Raw genomic sequence first — 16,853 nt, 5'->3', positions numbered from 1 at the left:
AAGAATCTGCCTGCAATGCAAGAGACCTGGGTTCAATCGCTGGGTCAGGAAGATCCCCTAGAGAAGGGAATGGCTACCCACTCCAGCAGTCTTGCCTGGAGAATTACATGGACAGAGGAGCCTGGCAGGCTACAGTCCACGGGGTCACAAAGAGTCAGACGTGACTGAGTGACTAACACTTTCACTTTCAGAGTTGTCTAAGTGAACTAAGAGGGAAACGAAATTATGGAAATGGGAATTTGACTTCTCCAGCAAACTGCACAGAGGCTGCTAAACTAGAACAAGAGGGACTTCCCTGGTGGTCCAGTGGCTAAGACTCTGAGCTCCCAATGCAAGGGTCCAGGTTCAATTCCTGGTCGGGGAACTAGATCCCACATGCTATAACAAAAACTACCACATGCTGACAAGTAAGGATCTCACATGCAAAATAGCTAAAATTTTATATATTTCCTTCTAGTCTTTTTCATACATATATGAAGTTATATATATATATGTATATATATACACACATACATACACTGGCACAGCTTAATTTAATTAATTAATTAAATTTAAAAAACCAGAACTAGAGAGCTGATGCCCTTAGCCCTCCACACCCAGAGTACCATGCCATGTAAAAATGTGCCACACATTCACACAAATATGCATTCGTGAACTCTCATACATAAGTGGCCACACCACACTTTACAAACTAGGAAACGATTCCCAAGTATATAGCAACTTCTCTTCACTTCTTACAATGTATCACAAGACATGTGTACCCCTTGAGTCAGCTCCCATATGGATTCACTTTCCAGAGCACATTTTCGAAGCATTCAACAGTCTGTCAATAAAGAAACCGACTCATAGAGTAGTTTACAGGACTCCCCCAGGCAATGCACGTAAATATTGCAAACAGCAAGTTTATACTGCCAACTCACTGCAGAAACCCAGAAGAATAAGATTTTACACATTCTCTTCCCAAAGGAAATCAGACTGAAAACAGAGAGTTAGAAGCTGGTATAGCACTGCACCCCCTCCATCGATGTAGCCTGAAAAAGTTTCTTTTATATTTTTCATACACATCATGATTTTTTTTTAATTACAAAACTAATATGTACTCACCATGAGGAATTTCGAAATTCTAAAAACTACAGAAGAGAAAATAAGGGTGCTTATAAATGCAACCACCAAGAGACAACTAAGGCTTGTTTTTTATGTATTTCCTTCTAGTCTTTTTTCATACATATACGGAAGTACATATATATATATATATATATACACACACACACACATATATATATATACACATTTGAATAATGTTTTTTCCACCTAGTATTATATAACATGAGAGGTATGAGGAGAAACGTTAGCTTTCCAGGTGGCGCTAGTTGTAAAGAACATGCCTGCCAATGCAAGAGGTGTAAGAGATGCCAGTTCCATCCCTAGGTCGAGATCAGCTGGAAAAATAAATGTCAATCCACTCCAGTATTCTTGCCTGGAGAATCCCATGGACAAAGGAGGCTGGCAGGCTACAGTTCATAGGGTCGCAAAGAGTGGAACACGGCTGAAGTGACTTGGAATGCATGCATGCATGCATATATTCTAAACAGGTGAACTTCATGGTATGTAAACTACAGGTCAATAAAGCTGCTTTTTAAAAAATCATAATGAATTACCACTATACACATTTTAGAATGGCTAGTATTAAAAACAAAAAAATAAATGGTTTTTTTAAACCCTGAAAATTCCAAATACTAGTAAGGATGTGGAACAACAAGAATCTTGGTGGAAATACAAAATGGTGCAGCCACTTTGGAAAAGGGTTTCACAGTTTCTTACAGTTAAACGTGTACTTCCTGTAGTACCTGACAATCCTACTCCTAGGTATTTACCCAGAAGAAATAACAGCATACGGCCACACAAAAACCTGCACACAAATGTTCATAACAGCTTCATTCATATTAACCCCAAACTGGCAAGAACAGGAAAGTTCATCAACAGGACAACAGATAAACAAATTGGAATGCTTATTCCGTAGAATACTTTGTAGCAACATAAAAGAATTACCAATAGCAGCAACAGCAGACTTGAATCTCAAAACCATTACGCTGCCTGAAAGAAGCTCTACAGATAAGACTGTATTGTTCCGTTTATATGAAATCCTAGAAAAAGGAAATCGAATCTATCACAACAGAAAAAAGATCAATGCTCACCTGGACCTGAGAGTCGGGGGAAAGCAATGGAAGGAGAAGAAGCATGTGGACACTGGGGGAGTCGTGGAAATATTCCACATCATGATTGTGGTTGTGGTTACACAATGGTACACACTTTTCTAAACTCATCATATTGTATACTTAAAACTGCTAAATTTTACTGTTCCAATGAGCTTTATTTTTTTTTTCTTTTTTTTTTATTATTATTATTTTTTTTTCCCAGTGGGTTTTGTCATACATTGCAATGAGCTTTATTTTTTTGCAAAAAGAGAACACTCATCAAACCATACACTTAAAATAGGTACACTTTTTTCTATGTAAATTGTGACCCAATTAAGTTGAGCTTTTAAAATGAAAAAATGTATATATTGTACTGTGCTCATTTTTGTGGGCCATTAAATACTTTTCAAAAGTACCTTAGTTTGAGTATTATGTAGCTGGACTATTCAGGGTTATAGATGTGCCACAACTCAATTAGCCAGTCCATGGTAGCTGGATATTTAAGTTTTGTTTTGCTTTGCTTTTTGCTACTGAAAACAACATGCAACAAACATCTGTGTGCATGAAACTCTGTGTTTTAGATCCCTAGAGAAGCCACTGTTGGGTCAAAGAGCAGGGGTGTTTTCAATACATTTGCAAGAATGTCTTCTTAAATCTGACTCCCTTAACTGTGGGGGCAGGAAGTCACAGTGATTGAAGGAGGGTGGTCACTTTTTCCACAGCTCCTCTGTTAGTGGAGAGACATTTCAGTGGATTCCCACTGAAAGGAGCAGAGGACTAAAGAAGTCATGGGTCCTTGTCCTGGTCCAGTCACCCGATATGTAACCTTGAGTCATTTTCCCTCTTTAGATACTGTTTAATCTCCAAAATGAGAGTAGTGACTTATGGTAGGTAAATATTTTCCACACAGAGCAAAATAGGCACTAACCATAAAATAAGCAATAGATAATTGAAAATAAAAACCTGTGTTCATTAAAAGACATTATTAAGAAAGAAGACAAACCACAGACTGAAGAAGGTAATCACAAAACATGTTTTCAACTAAGGACTTGTATCCAGAATTCCTAAAAACAAGAAGAAAACAAACAATAAAGTAGACAAAAGATATGAACATTCACTTCATACACAAACACACACACACACACACACACACACAGATAAATATTCAAATCGCCATCATGCAGACAAAAATGTGCTCAATACTGTTAGCTATATAGGAAAGCAAACTAACACTACACAAGATACTACTATATATCCAGCAAAATGGATAAAATAAATAAGACTGACAATGTTTGTGAGAAGGTGGATCAACAAGCACTCTTCTCCATTGCTAGAGGGAGTGTAAAATGGAACAGTCACTTTGGGAAATCAGAAGTACCTGTTAAAATGCAACATGTATACCCCTGGACTCAGCAATCCTACTCCTAAGGGCACATATACTCTAAAAAAAAAAAAAAAAAAAAAAATCAGTAAATATATCATTAAAAAGCATGCATAGGAAACTTTATAGCAGCCTTTTTCCTAATAGCCAAAAACTTAGAAACTCATATGTCCACCAACAGGATAACCAAGCAATTGTGGAATATCTATATAGTAGACTACCACAAAGCAAGGAAAAAACAAACTTGTGCTTAATGCATGGGTAAAGCTCTCAGACACAAAGTCAATGAAAAAAGGTGAGACTCCAAGGGACACATACTGATAGAAAAGATTTGTATAAAGTTCAACAGGCAAAACTAATCTCTGGAGGTAAAGTCAGAACAGTGGTTACTTCTGATATGGATGGTGATGGTATGGACTAAGCAGGGGTATGGTGGAAGAAGCTTCTGAGGTCAGGTCATGCTCTGCTTCCTGCTCCTGGTGGTTGTTACAAAGATGGAAACACGAAAAACTTCACTGAGCTGTCTACCGAAGGTATGTGCACTTCCCTATAAATATCTTATAAGCTCCATGTGCTTCCCAGGTGCTTCAGCAGTAAAGAATTCACCTGCCAATGCAGGATATGCAGGAAATGTGGGTTCAGCCTCTTTTTCAGCTCCCTCAAAGCTGCTGGTTCCGTCTGCTGCTGACCCAGAGCTAGAGAAGACACAGGGCCGCGACCGCCCCAGAAAACCCTGTTGGAGGCTATGCTTCTGTGAACGAAAAGAAGGGACAGAGGTGAGCATGTCGGCCCTGAACTGGAAGCCCTTCATGAATGGAAGTCTGGCCTCCAACACGGCGGAGTGCAGTACCTTTCCAATTGATTTAACCAAGACACGGCTCCAGATTCAAGGCCAGAAGAATGATGCAGACTTTAAAGAAATCAGGTGTGGAGGACTGTTGCATGCATTAGTGAGGATAGGCAGAGAGGAAAGCCTGAAAGCGCTGTATTCAGGGATTGCCCCGGCAATGGTACACCAGGCTTCCTATGGCACCCTCAGAATAGGCACCTACCAGAGCTTGAAGCGGTTATTTGTCGAGCGTCCAAAAGATGAAACCCTTCTGATAAATGTGGTCTGTGGGATTCTCTGGAGTCATATCCTCAAGCATTGCCAATCCAATGGATGTTTTGAAGATGTGGATGCAAGCCTGAAGCAGCACCCTGCAAGGAGGAATGATAGGCAACTTCATTAACATTTAGCAGCGAGAGGGAACCAGAGGACTGTGGAAGGGCATGTCCCTTACCACTCAGAGGGCTGCTGTTGTGGGCGTTGTGGAGCTGCCGGTCTACGACCTCACCAGGAAGCATCTGATTCTCTCAGGCCTGATGGGAGACACCATGTGTACCCATTTCTTCTCACACTTCACCTGTGGGCTGGCGGGAGCCCTGGCCTCAAACCCTGTCAATGTGGTGAGAACGTGTATGATGAATCAGAGAGTCCTCCGAGATGACAAATGCCCTGGCTATAAAGGTACCCTGGATTGCTTGTTACAGACATGGAAGAATGAAGGGTTTTTGCTCTATATAAAGGGTTTTGGCCAAACTGGTTGGGAGTTGGTCCTTGGAATATTATTTTCTTTGTGACATATGAGCAGCTGAAGAAACTGGGTTTGTGACAAGTCAAGACTGCATGAGACATCCACTGAAAATGCTCACTTCTGAAATAGTGAAGCTTCCTGTCTTTCCCACTGCTTCTTACTGCTTGGCCCACCACAGATTGAGGTGTGAGCAACTGATGAGGACAGGGTTAGCTCAGATCACTCTGTCCTGGCATCGGACACTCTGCACCAAACGTTTAACTGTAACATCCAGACACTAGTCCTTACCATTCAAGTGCACTTCAACATCAAAGATAAAAGGAAATGCATGTTTCTTGCTAAAGAAAAATTGCATGAAGATCAGGAACTGTGGACCATTTCCTTCAGGAGAAGAGTAACTCCTGGTGCGTCTCAGTTCATAGCCAAGACTCCCAGACTGTTCTAAAGAAGCTCTTTGGAACCATGGGATAGAACCTCTGAGACGATGTTACCATTCCTGAGCTTTTGGGGGAGCTTTGGCTTCAAGTCCGCTGAAGAAATTCACACATGGAGACCCGGTGTATTATAAACAGGGCAGGATAGACATCCCTGGAACATTGCACTGCTTTGTAATTTCCTATTTTGGCAGGATTCTTTGACTTTATAATAACTGACTTTTAAGCCTTTGACAGCTGGACCTTTGTGAGGACTTGTTACAAAGTATTACTATCTAAACTCATGATGGTGTGAGAGGTTGGCTTGGAAGGTAGCAAAGTCTGTGTTGTGGGGGTGGGGGGTGTTTAAGCAACTTGGGTTCTCTCCTAGGTAATGGTAGTACTGGCTTAGCCAAAAAGTTTGTTCAGGTTTTAAGAGCTTAGGAAAAATCCAAACAAGCTCTTTGGCTAAGTCAATAATTTTCTCTGTGATATTAACAAAGTTTCTATCTCCCAATCTGTAAAATGGGGATAATGACATCTATTGATACTGAGTGTCAGGTGAAGAAAACAGTAGCTCCTCTGCCAGGCTTGTAGGATAAATGTCTTTACATCATGGTGTCATACAGCCGTAATTCCAGAACAAATAGATCCTGTGTATGAAGAGTCATTTTATCATGGACTTCTCCCAAGCGAGGTCCTGTGATAAAACTCTTGTGAAATAAAGAGGCTAACATTCTATTGTTTCCCTTAGTGAAATGTGGCAAGTGAATCGAAGAGTTGATTTTTCCAGATTTCCTGGGTTTTACTTCGGTTCTGGTCACATTTGTTAAAATATTTCCTGTCTTGGACTTCCTTATCAGTTTGGATGGAAAATACTTGCTTGAAATTTGAAAAGCAATATTTTTGTATACCTAGAGTCTGATAAGAGGTATAAAATAGCTTCTTTCTTTTCTTTCAAAGGCAGGATATCATTCTTCTTTCTCGTCTTCATCTTACTCTTTACAAAACAGAAAGTGACTCTGAGAGAGTCCCAGGACCTTTATACTTCTAGAAGACATCCCTAGGAAAGGAAATATATTTAACATTCACTTGGGTAACTTTGGTTCTACCCTTAGAGTGTGCTCAGTCACTCAGTTGTGTCCAACTCTTAGCCACCCCGTGGACTGTAGCCCTCCAGGCTCCTCTGTCCATGGGATTCTCCAGGCAAGAATACTGGAGTAGGTTGCCATTTCCTTCTCCAGGGGATCTCCCTGACCCAGGGATTGAACCCATGTCTCTTGTGTCTCCTGCGTTGGCAGGCAGATTCTTGACCACTGAGCCACTTGGGAAGCCCTATGAGAGTAACATTAAATACCTACTCACTGGGGCTCCAGGACAGTCACCTTTGCGGTATATGCATACCCGTCTGTCCAGTCCCTGGACTGCTTCCTCCTTTGAAGCAAAATAGAAGGCACACAGATTTTTCTTGGGGATTGGGCAATTTTCCTCCTGGTCTCCCTTACCTTGCCTTCTTTATTAATGCTGACTTTGAAAATAAGATTTTGTGAAGCAGAATTTCCATTCCAAAAGTAAGAGCTAAGGCAGGAACAGAGGAGGTCAGATGGGCAGGTAGGTGTTGATTGCTTCAAGTCTCAGATGGAAGCCTAGTTCTCGCTGACCAGTTCCGGATGTGACACTAGAAAGCTGAGCCCCTTCAGGCCTCATCCCTCGTACTGAACCATATCTTTAGAGAGGAGACTTCTCTTCTTACCAGAACATTCCACTGATGTAAGGGCTTTCTGTAGAAAGGCTTTCACTTTTGAGTTCCTTGAGTTTAAAGGATGACTTTTTATGAGCCACTCTTTGTTTTTTTCCCTTAATGTAGAAAACATTGTAAGTGTACATATAATTCCTAAAACAGTAGAAGTGAGTTCATTTTGAAGACCATGAAAAGATTGAATGTCATGCAATATTCATTATATAAGTTTATTCAAATATGTACATGTTCATACCAGGAAGAAAAGAAAACCAAACCTCCTTGTAAAAGGTTAGCACATTTTTAAGACAAAAATGTTGTATTTCTTCAGTGCAGACTTATTAAATATCTTATAGAACCAAGTCTTAACCTGTTTTGATTTTGTTTTCTGTTTCCTGAAAGAGTAATGCAGTTATTGAAGCTTCTAACCAAGAAAGAATTTGAAGGACTGGGGAGACTTGGTCCCTTTGTCTTCAGGGCTGTGACTATAAGTTACCTCCCCCCACCCCCTTGGGTATTGTTAAATGTAGCAAAGGGATTTTTAGCTTTTATAACCCAAATGAAGACAGTGGATTCTTTTGTTTGCTTGTGGATTTGTGTAATCATTGATGGCTAAGTGTTGGCTGATTGTGATATAAAGAACAGCTTCTGTTTTCTGTATTTATTCATGGACCAGAAATAGTGTATATTATTACATAAAGACTATAAAAGTTTTCATAAGCCTGCTGGAAAATGTGACATAAACCTTGTTTCATTATTTACTAAACTGTAATAATATATAATAACCAAAAAAAAAAAAGAAAGGCAGGCTTGATCCCTGGGTTAGGAAGATCCCCTGGAGGAGGACATGGCAACCCACTCCAGTACTTATACCTGGGAAATCCCATGGACAGAGGAGCCTGGTGAGCTACAGTCCATGGGGTCACAAACAGTCGAGGACAGCACCAACCAACAAGCTCCATAAAAAATAAATGAATGCAAATTAAATACAATGAAAGCATTGGACTAGATGATAGTTAAGGTTTTTCCAACCTTGTAGGGTCTCTTCACACCTTGTTCTTTTTGCCTCTTTGCTTCACTTTCTCAAGCTCCAAGCTCCACTACTCTAAAAGCTTCAACTATCACTCCACCTGGGGAGCCCAAGTATTTGCAACTCTCTAGCAGAGCTCAGTCAAGTTCATTCCATCAGGATGTACATGCCCTGCATCTCACCCACACCACAACTTATCTAAAACAAAACACAGCCTCATCCTCCCCCTCAGCGCTCTCTAGAGCAGGCATCAAGCAGTGTGGCTCTCTGGTTCACACTGAAGAGGAAATTTTAAAATTTTACATAACCTCCTTCTCCTTCTGCCTCTGTAGCTCAGCTTGCCCCTTACAAAGTCTAGATCGCATAGGTCACGTAGTCTCAGAAAATGGGGACTTGCAATACGAGGAACTGGAGTTTATCTCACTGACCCTTGTCCTGCTCTTTGCAATGGCCCAGCCCCTGCAAACCTGCTTAATCATGCCTGTCCAGGCCAGGCATCCCCCTCCCCATCTTGACTGTTGTTCCCACACTTGCAAAACCCCTTAGTTTAAACCAGCCTATTAACAGCTAGTGTTGCCCACTACAGTCTGTCTATAAAAACTCTGTAATCCCTTTGTTCAGGGCTCAGAGCTTGGAGCGTTAACTCCTCTAGGCCTACTGGCGTAATAAACCTGAGTTCTCCAACTCTCCAAGTGTGGTGCTTGATTTTTCGAGTATTGGTTTCTGCAACAACACCATTTCCCCTTCTCTGGGAACACCCCTAATGCTCAGGACTGAGTCTCCAGAGAATAAGTCTATAGCCATGAATCTAACTCCATCCCACAGCTCCTGACCCAGGAGGAGGCACGTCCGCTAAGCTGGCCCAGATTCTCTCTCCTGTGAACTTAAAATTTGCACTCAGAGCCTAAGGGTTGCTAACGCACTGAAGATAATGTCACAGAAGAAAGATCCACAAATCCTTTTCACTCAAGCATCAGAAACTTCCTTCAGTGGTCCTCTTGGGTATTCAGCTCTTCATTTTTGTTGGAAGGATTCCTACTCTATATTCTTTTTTTGTTTTAAGATTCTGGGAGGGGTGAGGGGGACTTACACTGTTGTTAAAGTCTTTGTTGAATTTGAATCAACCATGTTTTGGTTTTTTGGCCTTGAGGCATGCAGGATCTTATCTCCCTGACCAGGGATCAGACTCATATCCCCCTGCATTGGAAGGCGAAGTCTTAACCCCCGGACCACCAGAGAAGTCCCCCTACTCTATATTCTTGCATTAAATGTCCTTTTGTATTTCAACTCAGTTCAGGTCAGTCACTTAGTCATGTCTGACTCTGCAACCCCATGGACCTCAGCACGCCAGGCCTCCCTGTCCATCACCAACTCCTGGAGTTTACCCAAACACATGTCCATTGAGTCAGTGATGCCATCCAACCATCTCATCCTCTGTCGTCCCCTTCTCCTCCTGCCTTCAGTCTTTCCCAGCATCAGGGTCTTTTCCAACAAGTCAGTTCTTCACATCAGGTGGCCAAAGTATTGGAGTTTCAGCTTCAACATCAGTCCTTCCAATGAACACTCAGGACTGATCTCCTTTAGGATGGACTGGTTGGATCTCCTTGTAATCCAAGGGACTCTCAAGAGTCTTCTCCAACACCACAGTTCAAAAGCATAAATTCTTTAGGGCTCAGCTTTCTTTATGGTCCAACTCTCACATCCATACATGACTACCGGAAAAACCACAGCCTTGACTAGACGGACCTTTGTTGGCAATGTAATGTCTCTGCTTTTTAATATGCTGCCTAGGTTGTATTTCAACTAGCTAATGCCATTTCCTGTTGCTTGCAATCCAAAGAATTTAACTGACGCCCTTCCCAAAGCCCACCCTATCCTCTCTAGTGCTCTGTTCTCAGGCTTTATTCATGACTTTGTCCTCTTCTTATTTACCTAGTTGTCAACTTGGTTTCCTCTCTGTTTCCACTGAATCTTGTCTGACCCATACCTGAAACTTTTCTCAGCTAGTTCTCTCCTTTCCAGGTCTTGAGACTGATGCCTACATCTGGGCCCCTGTCATTGCTAATCTGAGCTAATCTGATGAAGGCTCCTCTCTGCTCCCCATCCCATCCTTGACCTCTCCAATTCATCATTCCCAGTTCTGTTAGACGGAGCTTCCTAAAGACCAGCTCTGACCATGCCGTTTTCCTGTTCATCAGCCTTGCTGGCTCCCCTTCATATTCTAGAACACGCATGTAGGCTCCTTAGTGTGCCCCAAGGCCATTCTCAACAGCTTCAACTTGCCTTTCTAGTCTCAGCTCAGGCTCTGTTATTCCTCCCAAGTCATATGTGCTGCCTTCCAATTGAACATGACACTCACAGGCTCCCAACGTGCAAATTCACCCCTCTGGGCCTTTGCTAATTTAGTTCCCTTTGTTTAAATGTCCTACCACAGCCTTCCTGTCCTCACATCGCCTGTGATGGTTGAAACCTCACCTGGTCTTCAAAACCCAGATAAAAGGCAGCATGTATATGAAGCTTGCCCTTGGTGGAGGTCATCATCCCAAGTGCTTTATTCATTCTTCTGTTGTGAGTGTGTAATTCCTGACCTGGAGGGACAGCTGTTTGCATCTGTTTATGTCTATCTCTTTCAGTAGACTTGCTCCTTGTGAGCAGAGACCAGACCTGTTTCCTACTTCCTGCCCACCACAGTCCCTGGCATGGAATCAGTGTTCAGTAAACAGGTGTGGAATTGAATTTTCTAAACCTGTGGTGAAAAACAAATGAAAACGGGAGAGGAGCAGTGTAAGCAGAGACGTAGGGGGACACAGCAACCTGAGAGAATGAAAGAACAGGAGCAGAGGGAGAAAGTCCTTTGGAAATGCATCTCTCCTCCAGGACAATTTTATGATCAAAGGGGACAAATACTGCCCAACTAATCTAGCTTCACCCTGGCATGAGAACTAATGGGAGATGAGATGAGGTACAGATGCCAAAGCTGAAAACAAAAGCCCAGGAAAGAGGTAAGAGATTCCTGTTTCCCTAAGCCTGTCTCTGAAACACCTGGACCCTGAGGCTAGAAGCTTCACTTCAGCTCCCACCTGTCCTGAGGGGCAGGTTTGCTCTCCTATGCCCAGTGGCATACCAACCAGCTCTTTTAATAATCAGCAGAATAAAACAGAAATGACAAATCCTTCCATGGTGTTGTTACTAGCCCTGGCAGAGAAATGATGAAGATAAAAGAAAGAATAATGGGATGGTAAAGCCAATCTGAATCTCGATAAAATGCCGATGAGGCCTAAGACTTCCAGGTGATGGAGAGTCAGCAAGCACAATACCAGTCTCCCTGGGAAAGGGGTTACAAAGGGGGAATAAGGAGGGGAGGAGATCGAATGGCTTTTTATAGCCCCTAATATCTCTTCTGACTGCAGCCCTCATGGCCTCTGTATGCCAGGATGCTGGCAAGATGAATGGATTTTCTTCCTGTTAAATACCATTACCTGGAGCACTGGGAAAAATGAAGAATGGGTTGCAGTCTTACATCCCAGCTTCCATCTCTTTTCTTCTAATGAAGGGGGAAAAAACTACCAAAACAAAACAAACCCCACATGTCCTCCCCAATCTATCCCTACTTCCTACAACATATATAAATAACTTCAGGGAAAACAGGTAACCCACAGAGCTACAAAGCTGGCCTCCCAACACTCATGTCCAGCACATATAGCCAGTGCTGAGGCGGTGAAGTTCAAATCTAGCCCATCACCATAGTCAGGTCCGCACTAGGTCAATAATATACTTGGAGATCCATTAAGTCTCTTTTAAGAGCCTGTTATCTTTAGAGCCCAAGAGCGCTTTCCATTAAGAGGCATCACAAAGATGCCACTCTGCCACAGGTGCAAATGATTCTGCTTGTTGAATGGACTCTCAGTTACTTAAGTGATCTGAGGCATCCATGTGCATCACAACAAAGGAAGGAAACCAAATATCATTTGTGGTCCCACCTCCAGCAGGGATCATGATCAGACTCTCAGGACCAGTGGTTCTTAGCCTCAGCTACACGCAGATTAAGAAGAAGCTTTAAAAAAAAAAAAAAGAAGCAGTAGCTGAGAAGCTGAAAAAAAAAAGAGAGAGAGAAAAGAAAAGAAAACCACTGGTGCCTGGGAAAAAATAATTGGAAAAGAAAATGATTTTAAAAGATTATTTACAGAAGTTTATCAAAAAATATACTCAGGGATAAATCTAAAATATGTGCAAAGATCTGTATCTTGAAAGCTATAAATTTCTCACTGTTGTGAAAAATGTAGAAATACCTCATGTCAGGTAATGGGAGTATTATGTGAGTTTAACAAAGCCATAAAATTCAAGATTGATATTAAAAATCAACTGTATTCTTCTGTATTAGCAGCAGTCAATTGGAAAATGAAATTTTAAAATAATCCTATGTAAATAGCACCAAAAACATAAAATACTGGGAATAAATCTAGTAAAAGTCGTCTAAGTCACCCCCCACGAAAATTACAAAACACTGTGAGATAAAGTAAATAAGACCTAAATAAATAGAGATGATCCATATTCAGTTTGGAACACTCAATGTTGTTAAGATATCAGTTCTTCCCAAATTAATCTGTAGTGTCAATGCATTCTCAATAAAAATCTCAGCAGGCTTCTTCTGTGGAAATTGACAAGCTGATTCTAAAATTCATATGGAAGTGCAAAGGATCTAAATCAGCTGAAACAATTTTGAAAAAGAATAAACTTAGAGGTTTTATGCTGACTGATTTCAAGTTTTTCCATAAGACTACAGTAATCAAAGCCACGTTTATTAGCCTAAGTATAGGTATATAGCGGCTCTCCTGATGGCTCAGATAGTAAAGCATCTGCCTGCAATGCAGGAGACCTAGGTTCAATCCCTGGATCGGGAAGATCCCCTGGAAAAGGAAATGGCAATCGACTCAGTACTCTTGCCTGGAAAATTCCATGGACAGAGGAGCCTTGCAGGCTAGAGTCCATGGGGTTGCAAAGAGTCAGACACGACTGAGTGACTTTACTTCACTTCAATTCATAGGTATATAGATCAATGGACCAAAAGGGCAAATCCAGAAAGAGACCCAGAAATACATGGTCAGTTTATTTTTTTAACAAAGGTAAAAACATAATTTAATAGAGAAAGGGTAGTCTTTTCATAAATGGTTTGGAATAACTGAACGTTCATAGAAAAAAATAAACCATGGCCTGTCCCTCACACTGTCACAACTTTGACTTGGAAATGATTACAGACCTAAGCATAAAAGTTAAACTACAAAACATCTGGAAGAAAATATAGGACAAAAACCTCTGTTTGGGGGGTAAAGAGTCCATGGGACACAGAAAGCATGAATCTCAAAAAATTGGCAAATTAAACATTATCAAGATTTTTAACTTCTGCTCTTTGACACCATTAAGAAAATGACAAGGCAAGCTACAGAAGAAAATATTTGGTGTATGTGTGCTCACGGCCATTTTCTCAGTAAATTTCCTTAGCCCTCCATCTGGCTCTTCCTGAGGCCAGTGATCCACACTCCAAATCGCAGAATTTCAGAGGGAACATGGGCCAACATCTCACCCAGTTGTCTTCTAAATTAGAATCCTGAGACCTGGAGTTCATTGAAAGTAAAACCTGTACTTGGAAACAAGGCTCCTAAATCCTGGCCCATTACTGATTCACCAGAATATCTGAATTCTTTTTTAACATTCTTTAATTGCAGTAAAATACACATAACATAAAATTTACCACCTTAACCATTTGTAAATGTACAGTTCAGTGGTATTAAGTGCATTCACATTGTTGTGAATTATCACAACATCATCACACATCATCACCACCATCTGTTTCCAGAACCTCTTTCATCTTGTAAAACTGAAACTATGGACTCCTTAACCCTGGGTCCCTAGCAAATATCATTCAGCTCTCTGTCTCTAAGGATCTGAGTGCTCTAAGTCCTCATATAAAAAGGAATCATACAATGTTTCTCTTTTTTTGGACTCACTTGTTTCACTTAGCATAATGTCTGTAAGGTTCGTCTATATTGAAGCATGTGTCAGGATTGCCTGCCTTTTCGGGGATGAGTGATATTCCATTTCATAAGTAGAGGACACATTTTGTTTATACATCCACTTATTGATGGACCCTTGGGCTGCTACCATGTTTTGGCTATTGTGTATAATGTTGCTGTGAATATGGGTGCAAAAAAATTAAAAAATAGATTACCATGTGATCGATAAGTTCCACTTCTAGGCACTTTTGAGCAACTTCTGTACTGTTTTCTGCAGTGGCTGCAGCATTTTACATTCCCTCAAACCGGGCACATGGATTTAATGTCTCTACATTCTCAGCAGCGCTTGTTGTTTTTGGTTGTATGGTAGCCATTCTAATGTGTATGAGGTGGTTTGGAGTTGCATTTTGTTGTTGCTGTCGTTGTTTACTGTTGAGTTGTAGGAGTTCTTTACATATTCTGGATATTAACCCCATCAAACATATGATTCACAAATATTTTCTCCCATTTCACAGGTTACCTTTTCACTCTGTTGATTGTGTCTTTTGGTGCAGAGAACACAGGTTCATTTTGCAAGAAGACTTCATGGGATTTGGAGAGGTGGGGCTAGAAGGCAGAAGATAGACAAAATGGGATTTTTACTCTGCAGAGCTGGGTTTCCCTGGTGGCTCAGATGGTAAAGAATCGGCCTGCAATGCAGGAGACCCAGGCTCAATCCCTGGTTTGGGAAGATCCCCTGGAAAAGGGAATGGCTACCCATGCCAGTATTCTTACCTGGAGAATGCCATGGACAGAGGAGCCTGGCAGGCTATGGTCCATAGGGTCACAGAAGAGTTGGAGATGACTGAGCAACTAACCCTTTCACTTTTTTTCACTTCACTCTGCAGAGTTAAATAGTATACACATATATCAAACAGAATTCTGCTTCTGACATGGAAGCCAAGGGAAGGGTGAAAGTATCAAGGAATGAACACCATAAACAGCAGTCCCGAGGCCTTTATCACAGTATTTTGAGCTAAACCCTTTGATTCTTGAGTGTTAACTCTATACTGAAATCTGGGTTATGCACATAGCATAACGCAGGGTCCCTGTCCTCAGGGATCTCACGATCAAGTTGTAGAGATAAAAAACAAATCACACACACACACACACACACACACAAAATAAGTAAGATACCAAAACAAACAAATAAAATAAAGATATCCAAAGGGAAAAAAAAAACAATGCCACAACCTTGAAGGACCTACATCCTAAAAATACAATGGATCTGTTAAAGCACACAATCCGATGATTAGACTGGACTTAAACAGGGTGTGCTGAGGAGGAGAGGAGGTGGCAGTGAGACTTGGAAAATGTGGTGAATTCAAAACCACTGCAAGAGTCCAAGGAAGATGATCCAAGACCTGGAACTCTTCCAAGAGCAATAGAGAGGGTGGAAAAAAGGATTCGAGAGAAATGGACAGGATTTCATAACAGAATGGAATAAAGGGGAGAATATAAAACAATGCCTGCATTTCTGGCTTAGTTTACTAGCTGCCACAAGCCAAGACAAAGAACATAGGCAGTGGAACTGATGTGAAGAAAAGATGGAGAGACTGATTTTGGTCCTTTGGTCATACATGACATACAGGGGGAGATACACAATGGGCAGTTAGAAACATGGATCTGGAGGTAAGGAAAGAAAAATAAATCAGAAAAATAACATGGTAATGAAAGATATGAGAGAGGGTAAGCATCTGGAAGAGGCTGGTTTGAATGAAAAGAAAGGAAAGCTGAGAAAAGAACCTACATTTAAAACATGGAGGAGGGAGGAAGATGCTGCTGCTGCTGCTAAGTCACTTCAGTCGTGTCCGACTCTGTGCGACCCCATAGACGGCAGCCCACCAGGCTCCCCCGTCCCTGGGATTCTCCAGGCAAGAACACTGGAGTGGGTTGCCATTGCCTTCTCCAGGGAGGAAGATGAGGCCCCCAATAAGGGAAACTTTGAATTTGAATGGTCAAGTGTTCACCCAAAGTGTGCCAACGTTTAGTCAAAACGATTAGACCATGGATTGAGCAGCAGGACCCTTGAGGCCAAGCCTTTCTGGAAAACAGTGAACTATAATTTCCTTTATATTTTCTGTAAAGGTAGAAGATTCAGAAGTTCCAATTCTTCAGCTGCTATAGGGATTTTGTGAACATGAATCAAGTTTCACGAATCTTTTTGGGGAAGGGCCGACACGTGATGGATATGAGTGATCCTAGGAGACAGAAGCCCAGAGGACTCCCAACTGTCTACATTTCAGTACAAGACCCAGGAGACTCTTAAACACAGAAATGTTTCCCCTTCGATTCAGGATCAATACTCACTTTTCCTCATGGACCAGATTTCTGTGTATTTGTATTAAAAAGGAAGAAAACTCAGCCCTGAGAATTGTGATTCACCTAAGTGTGAGCTCTGAAGCTTTGGAATCATGACTAGGAAATTGCCACCTCACACATCTTTGAGCTCAATCACCAAGGCCACAC

General features: G+C 41.5%; 1 pseudogene; it reads left to right on the top strand.

Moving 5' to 3' along the window:
- The first annotated feature begins 4,358 nt into the window (after positions 1–4,358).
- Positions 4,359–5,231, top strand: LOC133072887 (kidney mitochondrial carrier protein 1-like; annotated as a pseudogene).
- Positions 5,232–16,853: the final 11,622 nt, after the last annotated feature.

The sequence above is a fragment of the Dama dama genome, chromosome 18, assembly GCF_033118175.1.
Source record: "Dama dama isolate Ldn47 chromosome 18, ASM3311817v1, whole genome shotgun sequence".
Classification (NCBI taxonomy): domain Eukaryota; kingdom Metazoa; phylum Chordata; class Mammalia; order Artiodactyla; family Cervidae; genus Dama; species Dama dama.
The sequence above is the reverse complement of the archived record's forward strand: the minus strand, read 5'-3'. Positions and strand labels throughout refer to the sequence as shown.